The sequence below is a fragment of the Tamandua tetradactyla genome, chromosome 19, assembly GCF_023851605.1.
Source record: "Tamandua tetradactyla isolate mTamTet1 chromosome 19, mTamTet1.pri, whole genome shotgun sequence".
NCBI lineage: Eukaryota > Metazoa > Chordata > Mammalia > Pilosa > Myrmecophagidae > Tamandua > Tamandua tetradactyla.
This window is the reverse complement of record NC_135345.1, coordinates 52944000-52959822: the sequence shown is the minus strand read 5'-3', so window position 1 is coordinate 52959822 and position 15823 is coordinate 52944000. Positions and strand designations below refer to the sequence as shown.

The 15823-nt window shown below is 42.1% G+C and overlaps 1 long non-coding RNA gene and 1 pseudogene across 1 annotated transcript in view; one reads left to right on the top strand and one right to left on the bottom strand.

Moving 5' to 3' along the window:
* The first annotated feature begins 501 nt into the window (after positions 1 to 501).
* Positions 502 to 15823, top strand: part of LOC143663239 (uncharacterized) — a 31615-nt gene continuing 16293 nt past the window's right edge. The window contains exons 1-3 of the long non-coding RNA XR_013165878.1: positions 502 to 877; positions 2033 to 2130; positions 3487 to 3645. This is a non-coding gene — a long non-coding RNA (uncharacterized LOC143663239). The remainder of the gene's footprint in view (positions 878 to 2032; positions 2131 to 3486; positions 3646 to 15823) is intronic.
* LOC143663237 (solute carrier family 25 member 35 pseudogene) lies at positions 7914 to 8639 on the bottom strand (annotated as a pseudogene).

Genomic DNA, 15823 nt, shown 5'->3' with positions numbered 1-15823 from the left:
GACAATGAATCATCAAAAGAGGTTAAAATGATTGGTCCAAAAGAATCAAAGCTCACTGTATACTAGGCGGAGCAAAGATATGTGGTATCTAGACTAGAAAGACTCTATCTTTTCCCAATCATAGGTTAAAAAAACAAACCTCCCTTCCCACAACTGGCTGAGGGTGGGGCACAAGGTAGAAGGACAGGGTTCGGACTGAGAAAGTGTTAGAATCTGGGCGTGAAATGGGCCTAGATGCCACGGGTAAATTCCCAAGACCCTATTCAGATGGCCGGAGTACTGAGAAGAAAAGCCGAGGACTAGTTTAGATTTCTTCGCTTTTCTACTTTCTCAGCTGAGAGACAGGGCCACTCAGGGTACCTGTGATTCAGGCCGAAGGGGCGGGGTTGGGAAGGGAAAAGCTACCAATGGCAGACGAGCTTCCCCGCCCTTAGCCAATTGCGTACTCTCATCCCGCCCCCGTGCGGTAACTGGCGGACGCGCCTCGCCGGGTTCTCGCGGCCTGTGGGGGTGAATCAGAATTCTCGCGTTGGTGCCTGGCAAACTCCGGTCTTCTATCCCGGGTCGCCCGGTTGTGATTGTTTCCCCGCTTCCGGTGCCCACTGCTGCCGGGATCCTCCACCTGCTCCCGGCCTTGAGCTGAGGGTGGTGGGCGCCGCCCGGGAGTGGAGGAGTCGTAGGCAGGGAGCCTCCTCTCCTCGAACCCGCGGTGCCCCCGGCCGAGGTAAGGCGCGGCTGCAGCGCGGGCTCTGCCTCGCGCTCCCCAGCCAGCGCCTTCGCAGGTGCGCACAGTCGGGGTCAGAGCCGCCCGGCTGCCCTTTGGCAGGAGGAGGCCGCGTTAATAACGCGCGTTCGCGACCTCATCAGGCCCTGCAAGGTACTGACTCTCACTCCGTCTGGGTTGAAGAGTTTGCAGTATTGAAAGGGATATTTTAATTAAAAACAGTGGGTGAGTGAACGCGTGGTCAGAGTCACACAGCTCTCCGTGCGTACAGTACAGTACGAGACCAGGTTTATGGGAATTAGCCGACCTAGTTAGATGGTCGGCTTCTGTTTCCCTAGCCCGTGCTTTTTCTCCTTATTTACAGATGGTTTATTTGGATAAGGTCACATTTATATTTTAAAGTTCGTTTCTAGTGCGAAGGCTTAAATCCGCCGTATTCGCTACCCACAGTTGTAATGCAGATTCCTCCAGTAAAGAAACGTCATTTTGTATTGAATTTTTGCACCTGACAAACAACAAAAAATTAAATTACCTTAAAAACGTAAGTTTTGAGTCTTGAGTCTGTATTTTCACTGAAAGGAAAGCACTGTTTTTCCTAATCCCCGCCCTCAAGTTGCATACTATTGTGGAATTGGAAAGCGAATGCTTAGCTCTGTAGGGCAGGTATGTGAATCTTTACACCCTTAGGTATAGTGGTGCTGTGAGAGGCTCAAACGGAAAGGTAGAGCTGAGATTTGAAAACTCATCAATAGGTACAATCTCGAGTCACAAGCAGTCATTAGAAAACATTGTGTTCAGTGCCTGTTTTGTAAATCAATTTGTGAAAATTTTCAGACTTAGATCTGAGAACTAAAGAAAGAAATTCGTGTTCAAAGCTTTCAAGATGATAATTTTCAACATGAGTATGTTTGTTTAAACTCTACACACTTAGTAGTATGTGCAGGATGAAACTGTAGAAACCAGTACTGAGATGTTAAAATTCCTGGGGACCCAGCCACACATATGGTATTGTGTAGACTGTGAAGACAATAGCATCCATTCTCTTGTTTTGTATTTAGAAGCTAACTCTTTTGGTATCCTGTGTGAGAGCACAACACATTGCAGCCTCTTTCAATATCAATAGAAAAACTAATTTCAAATTAGCTCATTCTAAATATGCAGCCAAAAAATTGGCAGCTTACATAATTATAGGTTTTTTTTTTTATCTTAAATTCTTTTTTTTCTGGGTAAATGCTGCCTGCACTAGTTCATTTCAGCTATCAATTTGACAAGTGATAAAATGCTGATTTATTTTCTCCCCTTTTGTAGGTTGAAAATAGAAGGCATTCAAGCTGAGATGGTATGATGCTGAAACCTCTATCAACTTCTCCAAAGACAATTTGCAGGCTTCTCTTGGAATTGTCAAGGTGTGTTCAGGACTAATCTTTCATGTGTGGCTTGTGAAATCAGACAAGGAACTATTTTTGCTGCTGTATGATATACCTTATTGCAAGCAAAAATATACATATAGTATTGGTATTGGTATGCCATATTGGCCAGAGCAGTGCTTTCAAGGTTGGCCTGCTAAATTTGTTAGATGTGAATAGAATGATTCTTTTTGTCATCATGAAAATGAGTGATAAAAATTATTTAGGGCAACAAATTCATATTAAACCTTGTGTAAAGTTAAATAAATCTGCAAGCAAGACACTGGATATATTAAAAATACTTTATGGTAATGAAGTAATGTCAAGAGCAAGAGTTTTGACTGGCACAAAAGGTTTAAAGAGGGTGGGGATGATATCTATGATGATGCTCAAAGTAGTCATCTAGTCACCCATGGAACCTGTGAACACATTGAGAGGGTCAGAAATTTGTTTACTCACATAGCCAGTTAAGGGTGAGAGAAATGGCTGAAGGGTTAAATTTAGACTAAGAAACAGACTCATTCTGAAGGAAATCTTGCACATGAGGAAAGTTGCTGGGAAGATTGTATCTCATGGTATTGGTTAATGTTTCTGTGAAGCCCACATCAAAACGGGGGGTGGAGGTGGGATGGGAAGAGGCCTGCAACTTGTGTGTATATTCAGGGCACAATCCTGCTGTTTTGTTTTGTCTCATTGGTCCTAGAGGAATTTTAGGCCAAAACTAAAGTAAGCTGAACTTTTTCAGACATTTTTTATTGGCTTCATAGATATGTGATTTAAGCAGAGTTCTGAAATCTGTAGATTTGAATGTAACAATGTAGAGAGCATGGAGCTAGAAGTTAATTAGGAACCTTGGCAACTTGTTACTTCAGAGTAAGTAGCTAAACAAGAGAATATTTCTACTTTTATTTCTCCAAAGTGAACTCATCTGGTTAATAACTGCAGACTGGGCAGTTAAACCTTCAAAAGAGAGCTAGAGATTTTTTTTTTAATATTTTTACTGTAAACAACAAACAGACATACAAACGTTCTTGACATACAAGCATTCTTTTTTTTATTAATTAAAAAGAATTAGCAACAAACAAACAAAAACATTAACATATCATTCCATTCTACATATGTAATCAGTAATTCTTAATATCATCACCTAGTTGCATATTCATCATTTCTTAGAACATTTGCATCGATTTAGAAAAAGAAATAAAGCGATAACAGAAAAAAAAAGATTAACATACCATACCCCTTACCCCTCGCTTTCATTTATCACTAGCATTTCAAACTAAATTTATTTTAACATTTGTTCCCCCTATTATTTATTTTTATTCCATATGTTCTACTCGTCTGTTGATATGGTAGATAAAAGGAGCATCAGACACAAGGTTTTCCCAATCACAGAGTCACATTGTGAAAGCTATATCATTGTTCAATCATCATCAAGAAACATGGCTACTGGAACACAGTTCTACATTTTCAGGCAGTTCCCTCCAGCCTCTCCACTACATCTTGAACAACAAGGTAATATCTACTTAATGCATAAGAATAACCTCCAGGATAATCTCTCAACTCTGGAATCTCTCAGCCATTGATACTTAGTCTTATTTCACTCTTCCCCCTTTTTGTCGAGAAGGTTCTCTCAGTCCCTTGGTGCTGAGTCTCAGCTCATTCCAGGATCTCTGTCCCACGTTGCCAGCAAAGTCCACAACCCTGGGAATCATGTCCCACGCAGAGAAGCGGAGGGTGGTGAGACTGCTGGTCGTGTTGGCTGGAGAGAGAGGCCACATCTGAGCAACAAAAGAGGCTCTCTTGGGGGTGACACTTAGGTCTAAATTTTAAGTAGACTTGACCTATCCTTTGTGGGGTTAAGTTTCATATGAACAACCCCCAAGACTGGGGGCTCAGCCTATAGCTTTGGTTGTCCACACTGCTTCATACAAGCATTCTTGACATGGCTACAATCATTGGCTTACAGTATCATCACATAGTTGCATATTCATCACCATGATCATTTTTTTGAACATTTACATCTCTCCAGCAAAAGAAGGAGAATAGAAAAATCTCATACATTTCCTAGTGCCTGCCCATGTGAAAAACAAAAAAAAAAAACAAAAGAAAATAAAACTCATACATGCCATACCCCTTACCCCTCCCTCTCATTGACCACTAGTATTTCAATCTACCCAATTTATTTTAACCTTTGTTCCCCCTATTATTATTTATTTCTTATCCATATTTTTTACTCATCTGTCCATATTATAGATAAAAGGAGGGTCAGACACAAGGTTTTCACAATCACAGTCAAATTTTGAAAGCTGTATCATTATACAGTCATCTTCAGAAACATGGCTACTGGAACACAGTTCTACAGTTTCAGGTACTTCCCTCTAGCCACTCTAGTACACCACAAAACTAAAAAGGGGATATCTATATAATGCTTAAAAATGACCTCCAGTATAACCTCTCGACTCTGTTTGAAATCTCTCAGCCACTGACACTTTATTTTGTCTCATTTCTTTCTTCCCCCTTTTCATCGAGAAAGTTTTCTCAATCCCTTGATGCTGAGTTCCAGTTCATTCTAGGATTTCTGTCCCACATTACCAGGGAGGTTTACACCCCTGGAAGTCATGTCCCACATAGAGATGGGGGAAGGCAGTGAGTTCACTTGCCGTGTTGGTTGAGAGAGAGAGAGAAGCCACATCTGAGCAATAAAAGAGGTTTTCTGGGGGTGACTGTTAGGCCTAATTTTAAGTAGGCTTAGCCTATCCTTTGCAGGGATAAGTTTCATAGGGGCAAACCCCAAAATTGAGGGCTTGGCCTATTGATTTGGTTTTCCAGAGCTAGAGATTAATGTTACTCTAGATGGAAACATCTCAAAAAGGAGTAATAGGAGAGTGGCCATTTTTAAGGAAAAGTATTCAGATTGAAATAATGAAACTTCTTTTTGTAGTGGGAAATTGAGCTCAGATGTTGGGCTCAGATGTTGGAAACAGATGTTCAAGTCTGTCAGGGAGAAAGAAATGGAGGAGGCTGTAAGGAATGGTGAGTAGTTTAAGTAAAAATACACTTAGCTTCTTCCCTTTCACTTTGCACCATCCCAGAAAATCAGGGTCCGATTTTGGTCAGAAGCTCACAGTATTTTCTGTTCTTTATATAATCTAAATGCCAACTTTAAACAAATTTTTATGTATAAACCATTTAGGTCTGGGATATGGTATGAAACAGAAAAATAGGGTTCAGTTTTTATCCTAACTTCTTTCATCTGAAGAATGAGATTTCCATAGCTTGAGAAGAGGTTTAAAATGCACTACTGCAACTAGTAACCCAACATACAATCTTTTCATCAACTAGGGATTGAGTTTTTTGCAGTTGTTGTTTATTTACAAATATTTACTGAGCATGTACCGCGTGCCTAGATATGTGCTAGAAGCTGAGGTTATGAACGGGGGGCAAAATTGACAGGGTCCTTGCTCATTTAGGGCTTAACATCTGAGGGGTTATTGTCCACTGGTAGAAGGTAGAGGATGCAACTAGCCTCTGCCTTCCCGATGCTTCCCGTCTAGAGACTTGCAAGAGCTATTGCTTGATTGGGACCCTTGGGTATTTGAAACTCAGTTTTGTCCTTCACATTTTCCACATGTAAACTGTCTGAGTGAAGCTCATCATAGCCTAAGCTTCAGCTCTAATAGCATTCATTCAACACATTGCCTTGAATATTCACAGGGCAACATATAGTGTCAAACACATTATGGTCAAGTCAATTGGTAGTTTTTCTGAAACAGTATTACAAGCATAAGCAATTCATTTAAGAGTTGATATAGATAAGGTACTCTTATTCAGAGGTAATAATAGGTGAAAAATGGTTTCACATTAAAGGAATTTTGATAAACATAGAAAATAATGCAAGAAAAAGAATTTCAGATATTTCATCCATTAGTTTAATTCATGCACTTTAAGGAACCAGTTGAATCATGTGCTGTTCCTTCCCATAGTAATAAATTTTGAATTCCTCGGAGAAAGGGTGAGTCAACCCATTGTGTGGAATTTGTCTTAGCAGTCTGGAAACTAACAGCCTCTCTTTAATAGGAGCACTGTGATTGCATTTAGGGCCCACCTGGATAATCCAGGATAATCGTCCTTGTCTCAGAGTTCTTAATATGATCACATCTGCAAAGACTCATTTTCCAAAAAAGGAAAGGAGGTACCAGCATTCTGCCTACCATGTTCTCTCTAGGTTTTGACAGGTTCTTTTCTGTAAAACAAAGTGGTTGCACCATAAAAGTTTAAAGTAGTGTTATGAATAAAACTTTCTGCATTGGAAATGTTTTCTATCTGTATTGTCTTAATACAATAGCTCCTAGTCACATTTTTCTGTTGAGCATTTGAAATGCAGCTAATTCAACTGAGGAACTGAATGTTTAATCTTACTTTATTTTAATTAAGTTCAAATAGCCACATGTGACTAAATGTCTATCATATAGGACAATGAAGCTTTAGAATCTCATTAGTTTTAAGTTCTAAACTCTATGAACTACCGTAAATTCCTTGTTTTCTCCCCAGTGTTCCTCCCCTGGTAGAAAACAGCCTGTTACTTTCACCTGCCAATACTTAATCCAGTGGACTTCAAACTTTTTTTTTTCCTGCAGAAATAAACTTGCTTTATAACCAATATAATCTCTGTGCCTTTGCATCTAGCAGGACACCTGGGTACCCCCAATTCTCTTTGATTTTGGAGGGGGGCATTTAAGCTCTGCATGGGAGCAGGAGGGACCTAAGGCCAGCAATGGAAGATAGGGAGGAAGCACTTTGAAGTGACTGGTTCAGCTCTGAGAGAGGGGTATAAAGTATATAGGAGTGTGGGGACAGGAGGCTGAGAGCCATCCCCAAGGAAGGAGGAAAGGAAACTATTCTAGTTTGCTAGCTGCTGGAATGCAATATACCAGAAATGGAATGGCTTTTAAAAAGGGGAATTTAATAAGTTGCTAGTTTGTAGTTCTAAGGCCAAGAAAATGTCCCAATTAAAACAAGTCTATAGAAGTGTCCAATCTAAGGCATCCAGGGAAAAATACCTTGGTTCAAGAAGGCCGATGAAGTTCAGGGTTTCTTTCTCAAGTGGAAGGGCACATGGCAAACACAGTCAGAGTTTCCGTCTCATCTGGAAAGGTACACAGTGAACACGGTCAGGGTTCTTCTCTCATCTGGAAGGGCACATGGCGAACACAGCATCATCAGCTAGCTTCCTTTCCTGGCTTCCTGTTTCATGAAGCTCCCCAGGAGGCGTTTTCCTTCTTCATCTCTAAAAGTCACTGGCTGGTGGACTCTGCTTCGCGGTGCTACAGCATTTTCTGCTCTCTCCGAATCTCTCTCATTCTCCAAAATGTTTCCTCTTTTATAGGACTTCAGAAACTAATCAAGACCCATCCAGATGGGTGGAGATATACCTCCAGCTAATCCATCTTGACAACCACTCTTGATTAAATCACACCTCCAGGGAGATGATCTAATTACAGTTTCAAGCATACAATACTGAATAGAGATTAGAAAAAACAGCTACCTTTACAAATGGAATTAGGATTAAAACATGGCTTTTCTAGGGTACATACACCATTTCAAACCAGTACAGAAACTATCCCTTATATAGACATTTAACCCTGAGGAAATAGACAAGGAGTGTGATAGGGTTGACTTTCCCCTTGGGACGGATGAAATGTCACCTCGTCACCTCAACCTGATAGTGGAGGCAGAAGTGTCCAGGCAATGCTGGTTAGATGGAGTGGGGGGAGTGGTTATTATTTGGTGTACTTGTAATAAGGAAGTGTAGCTGGTCCCAGAAGAAGAGAGAAAGGATGGTATGGGGGTCGAGGTGGAAATCAGCACCTAAATCCTTGTACATGCAAAAAATGCCCTCTGTCTGAGTTGTCTGCAGCAGAGCATCCAGCATCCCCTAGTACATGGGGCCTTTGCCCTGATTGTCTTTGGGCTGATTGTAGAGCCTTGTGCTGACCATGTCAAAGGTGTCATGAGAAGAACCACCACAATCCCACTCACCTTAGCTGCTACCAAAGCCACCTTCCAGCTCTGATGCTTATTTTGGAGCCCTATGGCAATTTCTGTAGCTGCCTATGTCTGTAGGTGTGTCTTCACCATGTAGATGGGGCTACCCAAGTAGGCTCGCAGGACCCCAGTCAGGGCCCAGCTGCTGCACTGTGGACAGGGCTGAGGGTGCCTTCGGCAGTGTGCAAGTAGCCTCTAGCTTCCGCCAGCTGTAGGTGCCCAGACAAGTGCCATTCATCAAGAACTTGTATATGAGGGCAGGGGTCAGGCCTTTCTGCAGGGGGGTGAAGCCGTCTACCTTGCCAGTGGTGAAAAAGGTATGGAAGATGTTTGGTCATACTGCTGTACGTGCTGGGAGCCTGCAGTTCTCTCTGCAACTGCATTCTGGTCTTTACCACCTCCAGGGGGTTGGTGAACACATGGGCCCCATGAGCTGCTAGGCCACTCAGCAAGAAGTCCATGGCGGGTTAGAGGTGACCGGAAGTGGCCCAGGCATAAGAAAGTAGAAGTGAGCCTCAAAAATGTGGTCGGAAGTTTGGGGGGAGATCTCAGTTTCAGGAGGTAGGAATTTTGGAGGTCAACAGTCAAGAATGGCAGGGTCAGGTGTCAAGCAGATTAGCTGGACTTTTAGGAGCTGGCAAAGAGGAAAGAAAGGAGTTTAGGAGAGTCTGGTGAGAAGACTATGACAGGGTCCTGTTGACCACAGGTTTTGGGGTTAAGGATAGTTAGGAGCCAGGAGGATGGCAGATGGGATGCTGGCCAGTGATGGTCAGCCATGGAACCAGGACTAGGGGAGAGAGACATGGAGTTGAGAGATGGGAGCCAGGAAGAGGAAGGAAAAAGAAAACCAGGTTAAGGAGGAAAAGGATCCGGGAGAGAATCTGATGGTGTCTCTGGGACAGCAAAGGAGATCTGGATCCAGGAAGGAAGCTGGGTGTCCGGCCAGATATGACTGTTCCCAGGCAGCTCTAGACTTCCAACTTTTTACTATCAAAACCGCTTTTTTTTTTTTTTACTGAAAGTGGTTATTTGGAAAACTGAAGTATAAACAGAACTGCACTGGTGTAGTAAGGTAGGGTCAGGAGTGTGGAAGGAGGGTCTGTGTTCAACCCTGGGCCTCCAGTCAAAAGTCAGAGAGCCACCACTAGAACTCAGTGGAGAAGAGCAGTTTGTGAAACTGCTTATTTTGAAAATTATTTGTTAGAATCTTCAGTCAAGCTTCAACTAACACTTATAGTTTTACTCCACCTTTCATCTTGACAGCTAGAAAATGTACTTTTCTTGGCCCGTTTTCACTGAACCACTTTTATGTCATGTCATTTGTATCTTTGTTCTGTAAGAACAACTTGCTGTAGCATGTTAAGGCTCCAGGATTGTTTTATCTCACAATTTCTCTTTCTCCCTTGGCATTTGAATAAGTTATCTTATATGTTTCTTTGTCCTACCAACCTACCACCTCCTCCTCCACATTACTAACTAATCACAGCATTCTTTCCTAAGGAGTCCTCATAGTTATTTACACTGGAGGCCATGGCTCTCTTCAAGAATACCAATAAGCTGTGGTTGGGTGCATCCCTATGTACTTTTCACTTGTTTGCTTCACAGCAATTGAACTGCAGATTTTTTAAGATTAGAAAATATTTCATCTTCATATTAATCACCTTTATATTACCCATAGTTTTCATTCTTATGCAATTTGTAAAAATGAAAGAATACAGATAGGGCTATCTTGTCCAGTTAAATGAGAAAATTCACTTAAGATTCATTCATCTTGATTACATCGGAAGATTTTTTTTAATGCCACTAAAAAGTACTAATATAAAGATAAAATTTTACTGTTATTCTAGTCAAGCTGTCCTCATCTCTCTCTTGGATTAACCAATAACTTCCTAACTAGAGGAAGAGTAAAGAAATCTGAGAAGACCAGTTATATAAGAGAAAATCTAATAGTATGATGTCCTGGAAAGCAGAAGTGCTGAGATATCACTTCCAAGATTTGGACATAAGCAATGAGAGTGGTGGATATACTGCTAGATCTCTCACTCTGGGGAAGCAAGCTGTCATGTGAGCAGCTCAGGGGAGAAGCCAGGTGAGAAGAAATTGGTCTCATGCTAACAACCAGGTGAGTGAACTTGGAAGCAGATCCTCCAGCCCCTGTAAATCTCAACTGAAGCTTCTTGAGAGACCATGAGCCAAAACCACCCAGCTCAAGTATTCCCACATTCCTGATCCTGGAAAACTGTGTAAGATAGTATATGTTTGGTCTTTAAGTTGTTTGGTTTTGGGGTAATTCATGAATCAGCAAGAGGTAACTAATACAAAAGCCAAGTACAGAAAATATATCAAGGATGTGGAAGTAATCAATTGTCAAGTGCTGTTGGTAAATCAAAGATAATTCTGAGGCACCATCCTTTTATAGCTCTGGAACACATTTTCTAATTTCCATGAGAGCTTGAAAAATTTTTAAAGGTAATACTTTATACATTTATTAGAATGACTAAAATCCAAAACACCAACACCAGTTGCTAGCAAAGATTTGAAGCAACAGGAACTCATCACGGGAATGCAAAATGGTATAGCCACTTTGGAAGACAATTTGTCAATGTCTTCATTGACAAATGAAAGCAAAATATTGGCTTACCCTATGGTTCAGAAATCCCACTGCTAAATACTTACTTAAATGAGTGTGAAACCTATATCCACACAAAACTTATACATATTATTGCAGCTTTATTCTTAATTGTCAACCATTGGAGGCAACCAAGATATTCTTAACTAGGTAAATGGATAAACAAACAAATTATCTAAATCAAGTCATGAAAAGATTTAGAGGAACCTTAAAGGCATATTGCTAAGTGAAGGAAGTCAGTTTGAAAAGCCTACATACTGTATGATTCCATGACATTCTTTAAAAAGGCAAAATCTATAGAGGCAGAAAAAAAATTCAGTGGTTGCCTTGGATTTGGGGAGAAGGGAGGTTGGGTAAAAAGATGGAGCACAGGACAGTTTTAGGGCAGTGAATTGTTCTGTTTGATAATGTAATAATGGATTATATTACTTAGAACTGTATGACACAGAGTGAACCCTAATGTAGACAGTAGACTGTATCAAAATTGACTCATCAATTCTAACAAATGTACCACACTTATACTAGATGTTAATAATAGGGGAAACACTCTGTATGGGAGGTATAATTGGGTTGTACTTTCTGTCCAAATTTTCTTTAAACATAAAACTGCGCTATATTTTTTTTTTGGGGGGGGGGATGTTGGTGCATGGTCTGGGAAGTGAATTTTCTGTAGTTTTTAAAGGTAATACATAAAGTTGAATAACTGAAAAAAAATCATAATGCCCATTAATTTTCCTGTATCTTAATATATTCTGCAAAAAGGTGAAATTTGAAATATCTCAGTTGGGCAGCTTCTCCTTAGAATTGTAACTTATAACTCAATAAATCCCTGGTACAAAATCCATTCCATTTCTGGTATAGTGCATTGTGGCAGCATTAGCAAACTAAAACACTGCCTAAGCAGCAACAGGTGGCTGTAAGCCACCTACTTGAATGATGTACATATATATGTATGCAGAACAATTATGGAAGTTCAATTTCATTATGATGCTGCTCATTACATTATAGTCAGGGTGGCTTTAGGACTCAAATATTTGAGAACTTACAATATACCAGGCACTTGCTAAACCTTAGAAATATGGTGGGATGCAAAATGGACTTTATCCCTAATATTGTAGACCTTGCAGGCTGTGAGCAAGAAAACATGCAAACACAAAATGTGCAGTTCTAAGTGCTGAGGTCATTGGAGCGTGCTACAGAACTCCATGATCAAGAAAGAAAGGTCAGAGAAATTAGGGAAGAATTGGGACATGTATGGGTAGGGAGTTTTCCAGGTGGCAGTTACTGCATTCAAAGGCCAAAGAGGCCAGAAACAAGTTGCTATTTTACAAAAACATCTGCCTTACCCCTACATATACATAGAATCTTCCTCCCTCTGAGCTCACTTCTCTGTTGCTCTATACCCGGTTCTGTGCTTTTATACTAAACATTTCAACACATCTGTACTTCAGGGCCATTGTACTTTTTCTGTGCTCTTCCCCATATAGGTATGACAACTCCCTCAGTTCCTCCAGAACTTCTGTATCGAGTCCTTTCCTCACCAGCCCTATCTATTCCACTCCCAAAGCACACACACGCACTTTCTGTCTTCCCTTTTTTTTCTCTAATAATGATAGCCATTCAACATATTTTAATTTTGTTATGTTTTTTCCTACTATAATGTAAATTTGTTTTTACTCTTGCCTCTAGCAGTGTCTGACTCAGAGTAGGGATGCAAATATTTGATTGGATTAATTTAAAAACTCCCTTTGTGGCTGGACTATAGAGTATAATGAGGTTAGGAAGAAATATAGATAGGCTAGTGCAAGTTATAAGCATTAAAAAGAACAACAACAGCAGAAAAAGTTATAAGCATTAAGAATGACTACCATGTGTGTATTAAATACTTTTAACACTTTGGAAAAATGAGGTTAATTGTCAGACTATCACAAGTGAAAATCAAAGTCCCAGTTGCTAGACATTTAGAGCTGATCTACAAGAACTTATTCTAGCATTTATTTAGCTACTGCTATAGTGCAAAGATCCTTCCCCTATGAAAACTTTCTCAAATGCCTCTAATACTTCCATATTTAACAAAAACACTACTGTTATTATCCCTTTTTAACACTTCATCGTGCTGTTTACATCAAAAATCCAAATGTTGACAGAGATGCTCCCTTTGTGTCAAGTTCTGTAAAATTTCTCTAGGTTCAAAGTAGGTAAGTATATATAAAGAGTGCATATTCTTAACAGCTCTATGGGGTTCTCTTTCCCAACCTTGCTCAATCTGTTTATGTATACTTAAATGTGACACCAGCATACCAAATCTCAAGAAATAATACATGACTTTCTGGAGGTCAAAGAACCAGAAGTTACAAGTGAGGCGGCTCCTGTTGAGGGCTCTTCGTGACATACCACTTATATGTGATGGGATCTTGAGCAAGTCACTACCTAAATTTTGTTCTCCCATCTGTAAAATGGGAGAATAGTATGTGCCTCAGAGTTGTGAAAATTAAAAAGATGCATGCAAAACATCCACCACACTACCCTGTTATTCCAACCCCGTTCTTGGAGGGCTCGAGTCAAGGCAGCCACAAGACCAAAGAACATGCCGGGCACCGAGTCAGACATGAGTTTTATTAAGGCTTAAAAACAGGAGAGAATCTCTGGTGACAGCAGTCTGGAAAATGGAAGTAATGTTCTGCAAAAGTAGGGGTGTAAGGGGCAGCTTATAAGGGTTTAGAACAAGAAATTTGCATAAGATATGAGAACAGAATTTCAGCAGGGTATTATCACCATATACATCAGGAGAAAGTTGTTTTTAATGCTTTACAAGATAAGTGGTTTACAATTCCATCTGTACATTCTTTCCTCCCTGACGAAGTCGGCTGACATTTAACTTCAGTTCTGGTTACACAGGCGGCTATCTGCAGCAACTTACTCTGTATGGAAGGGAAGCCTGGGCTCTAGGTCTTCACACGTGTTATCCAAGACTGTCCTACTGCTTACCTTACTTGTGTACCCATTTATCCAGTTTTTCGACTTTCAGACTTGTGATCACTAAAGATAGCCCTAATGAAGGGTCTTGGGTATGTGAAGATTAGTCACAAGATTTTTACAGTCCCAAGGGTGCAAGACAGAAGTCTGTTCGTTATCAGAGATCAAGGCAGCTGGATTACATTTCAAAGATTTCAGGTAGTTCCCTCTGTTTAATATACCAAAAAGTAAAAAGAATTATATAAGGAGTCAATACTCATAATCATCCCTTAAATCCAAACTTCTCAGTTATATCTTCATAAAACCCAGAGAGGAGGATGGAGACTCAACTGCGCTCAGACATAAGGCCGCTGCACCTCCGCAAACGGTTGGGGAAACTCCGTGCTCCCACGGTCGGCAGCGGGGTAGGTCCGCAGGCAGGGGGCTAGCCTGGAACCTGCCACAAAGTAGCTGCGAGTGCCCCCCTGGGAAAGCAAAGCGCAAGCTCCTTACGGCGCCCTGGCCGGTCCGCGGGGAACCCTCCCCGCAGCTCCGTGGGGCGTCTGTGCCTCATGCGGCCCCGGAACGAGCACGACCGCCCGCCCCCCGAGCGGCGCTATCCCTCCGTTCTGGCTGCCGGGTGCAGCCGAGCTCCGGGCGGGCAAAGCTCGAGGGGATGCCGGGCGAGCCCAGCCCCACCCGGGGCCCGATGGCCGGCCGGGTGCCTACCCCACCACAGGGGCCGGAGGCCCGATCCACACTTAACGCGCAGCCTAGCGAGACCAACCGGACGGCGCGTGCGTGACACAAGAATCTGCACGGCCTCGCGGACCCGGGATGGTGCAGGACGCTGGGGGCGGGAGGAGCCCACGAACTGGGCAGCCAATCGTGGGTAGGCTCTGGGCGGGGGCGAAGCGGGAGGGAGGGCTCGGGAAGGTGGTCAGCCAATCACCGGGAAGGGTGTGGTGGATGGGCGGGATCATAAGGCTGCCAGCTGCCCTTTGTCTGGCGGGTACCTTCTGGCTTCTAGGGTAACTGGAATGCTAACTGACTTCGTGCAGAGCATCCTTTTCAGAGCCACAGGGTTGGGGAGCAATATTCATCCGGCGCCTCCCAGGCCTTGATCTTCGTAACCTGTGGTCAATGTGCCTTCCCCAGGGACTTTTCTGTGGAGACCTTCACACTTGCCCTAGGGCTGGGCCACGGCCTTAAGATTTCCTTTTCTAAAACGACATGAGTCAATTTTGTGTCTCCCGCTAAACCTGAAGCTTAAAGAGAAGCAAGGTCCACGTCTTATTCATCAAGCTCACACCCATGGCCCATCCTAGCTCTGGAAATCAACATCTTTTCTTCGAATTCTCTGTTCATTCATTCACAGTGTTCATTAACTAGACTCAGCTCGGCCAGGGGTGGGTGTGGGACACCGTAAGTCTTCCTCTAGGTGACAGGCTGAAATTCGGCTAACAAATCAGTGGGATACCATTGCAGTATAGGCTAAAAAAAAAAAATCCCAAGAACTTCCATTATTGTTACAAAGTGCTTATCATTTGTTAACTAATTTAATCCTTTTAGTATCTCTTATCAACCCCCAATTTTAGGTGTGGAAACTGAAACATATTGAATAAACTTGTCCAAGGTCACAGAGCAGCCAGCTAGAGCCGGATCTGGGATTTGAACCCAAGCAGTCTGAAGGCAGAGCCTTTCAAACAGTGTCCTACCTCTCCCCAAGAGTTTGGGGTAGGACCAGAAGGGGGCCCAAAAAGAAGAGAAAAAGAGCTGGCATTTGATTGCCTGATCAGTGGACATTTGGGATGGAGTTTGGTACTGCAGGCAGAAAGAACAGCTTGTGCAGAGTAGGAAGTAGAACAGAGAAGTTCTTGGCATGTATACAAGGACCCAGAAGTGTTAAATGGAACTTATGGATATAGGAGCAGAGGGCACTGAGATAAGAGTGGCTTGGGACCAGATCATGCAGGAGGCCCAGGTAGAGTTTGTATTTTATGCTAATAACAATGGGAAGATGTTGGAGCAATTTTTTTTTTTTTTGTAGCAAAGGAATGA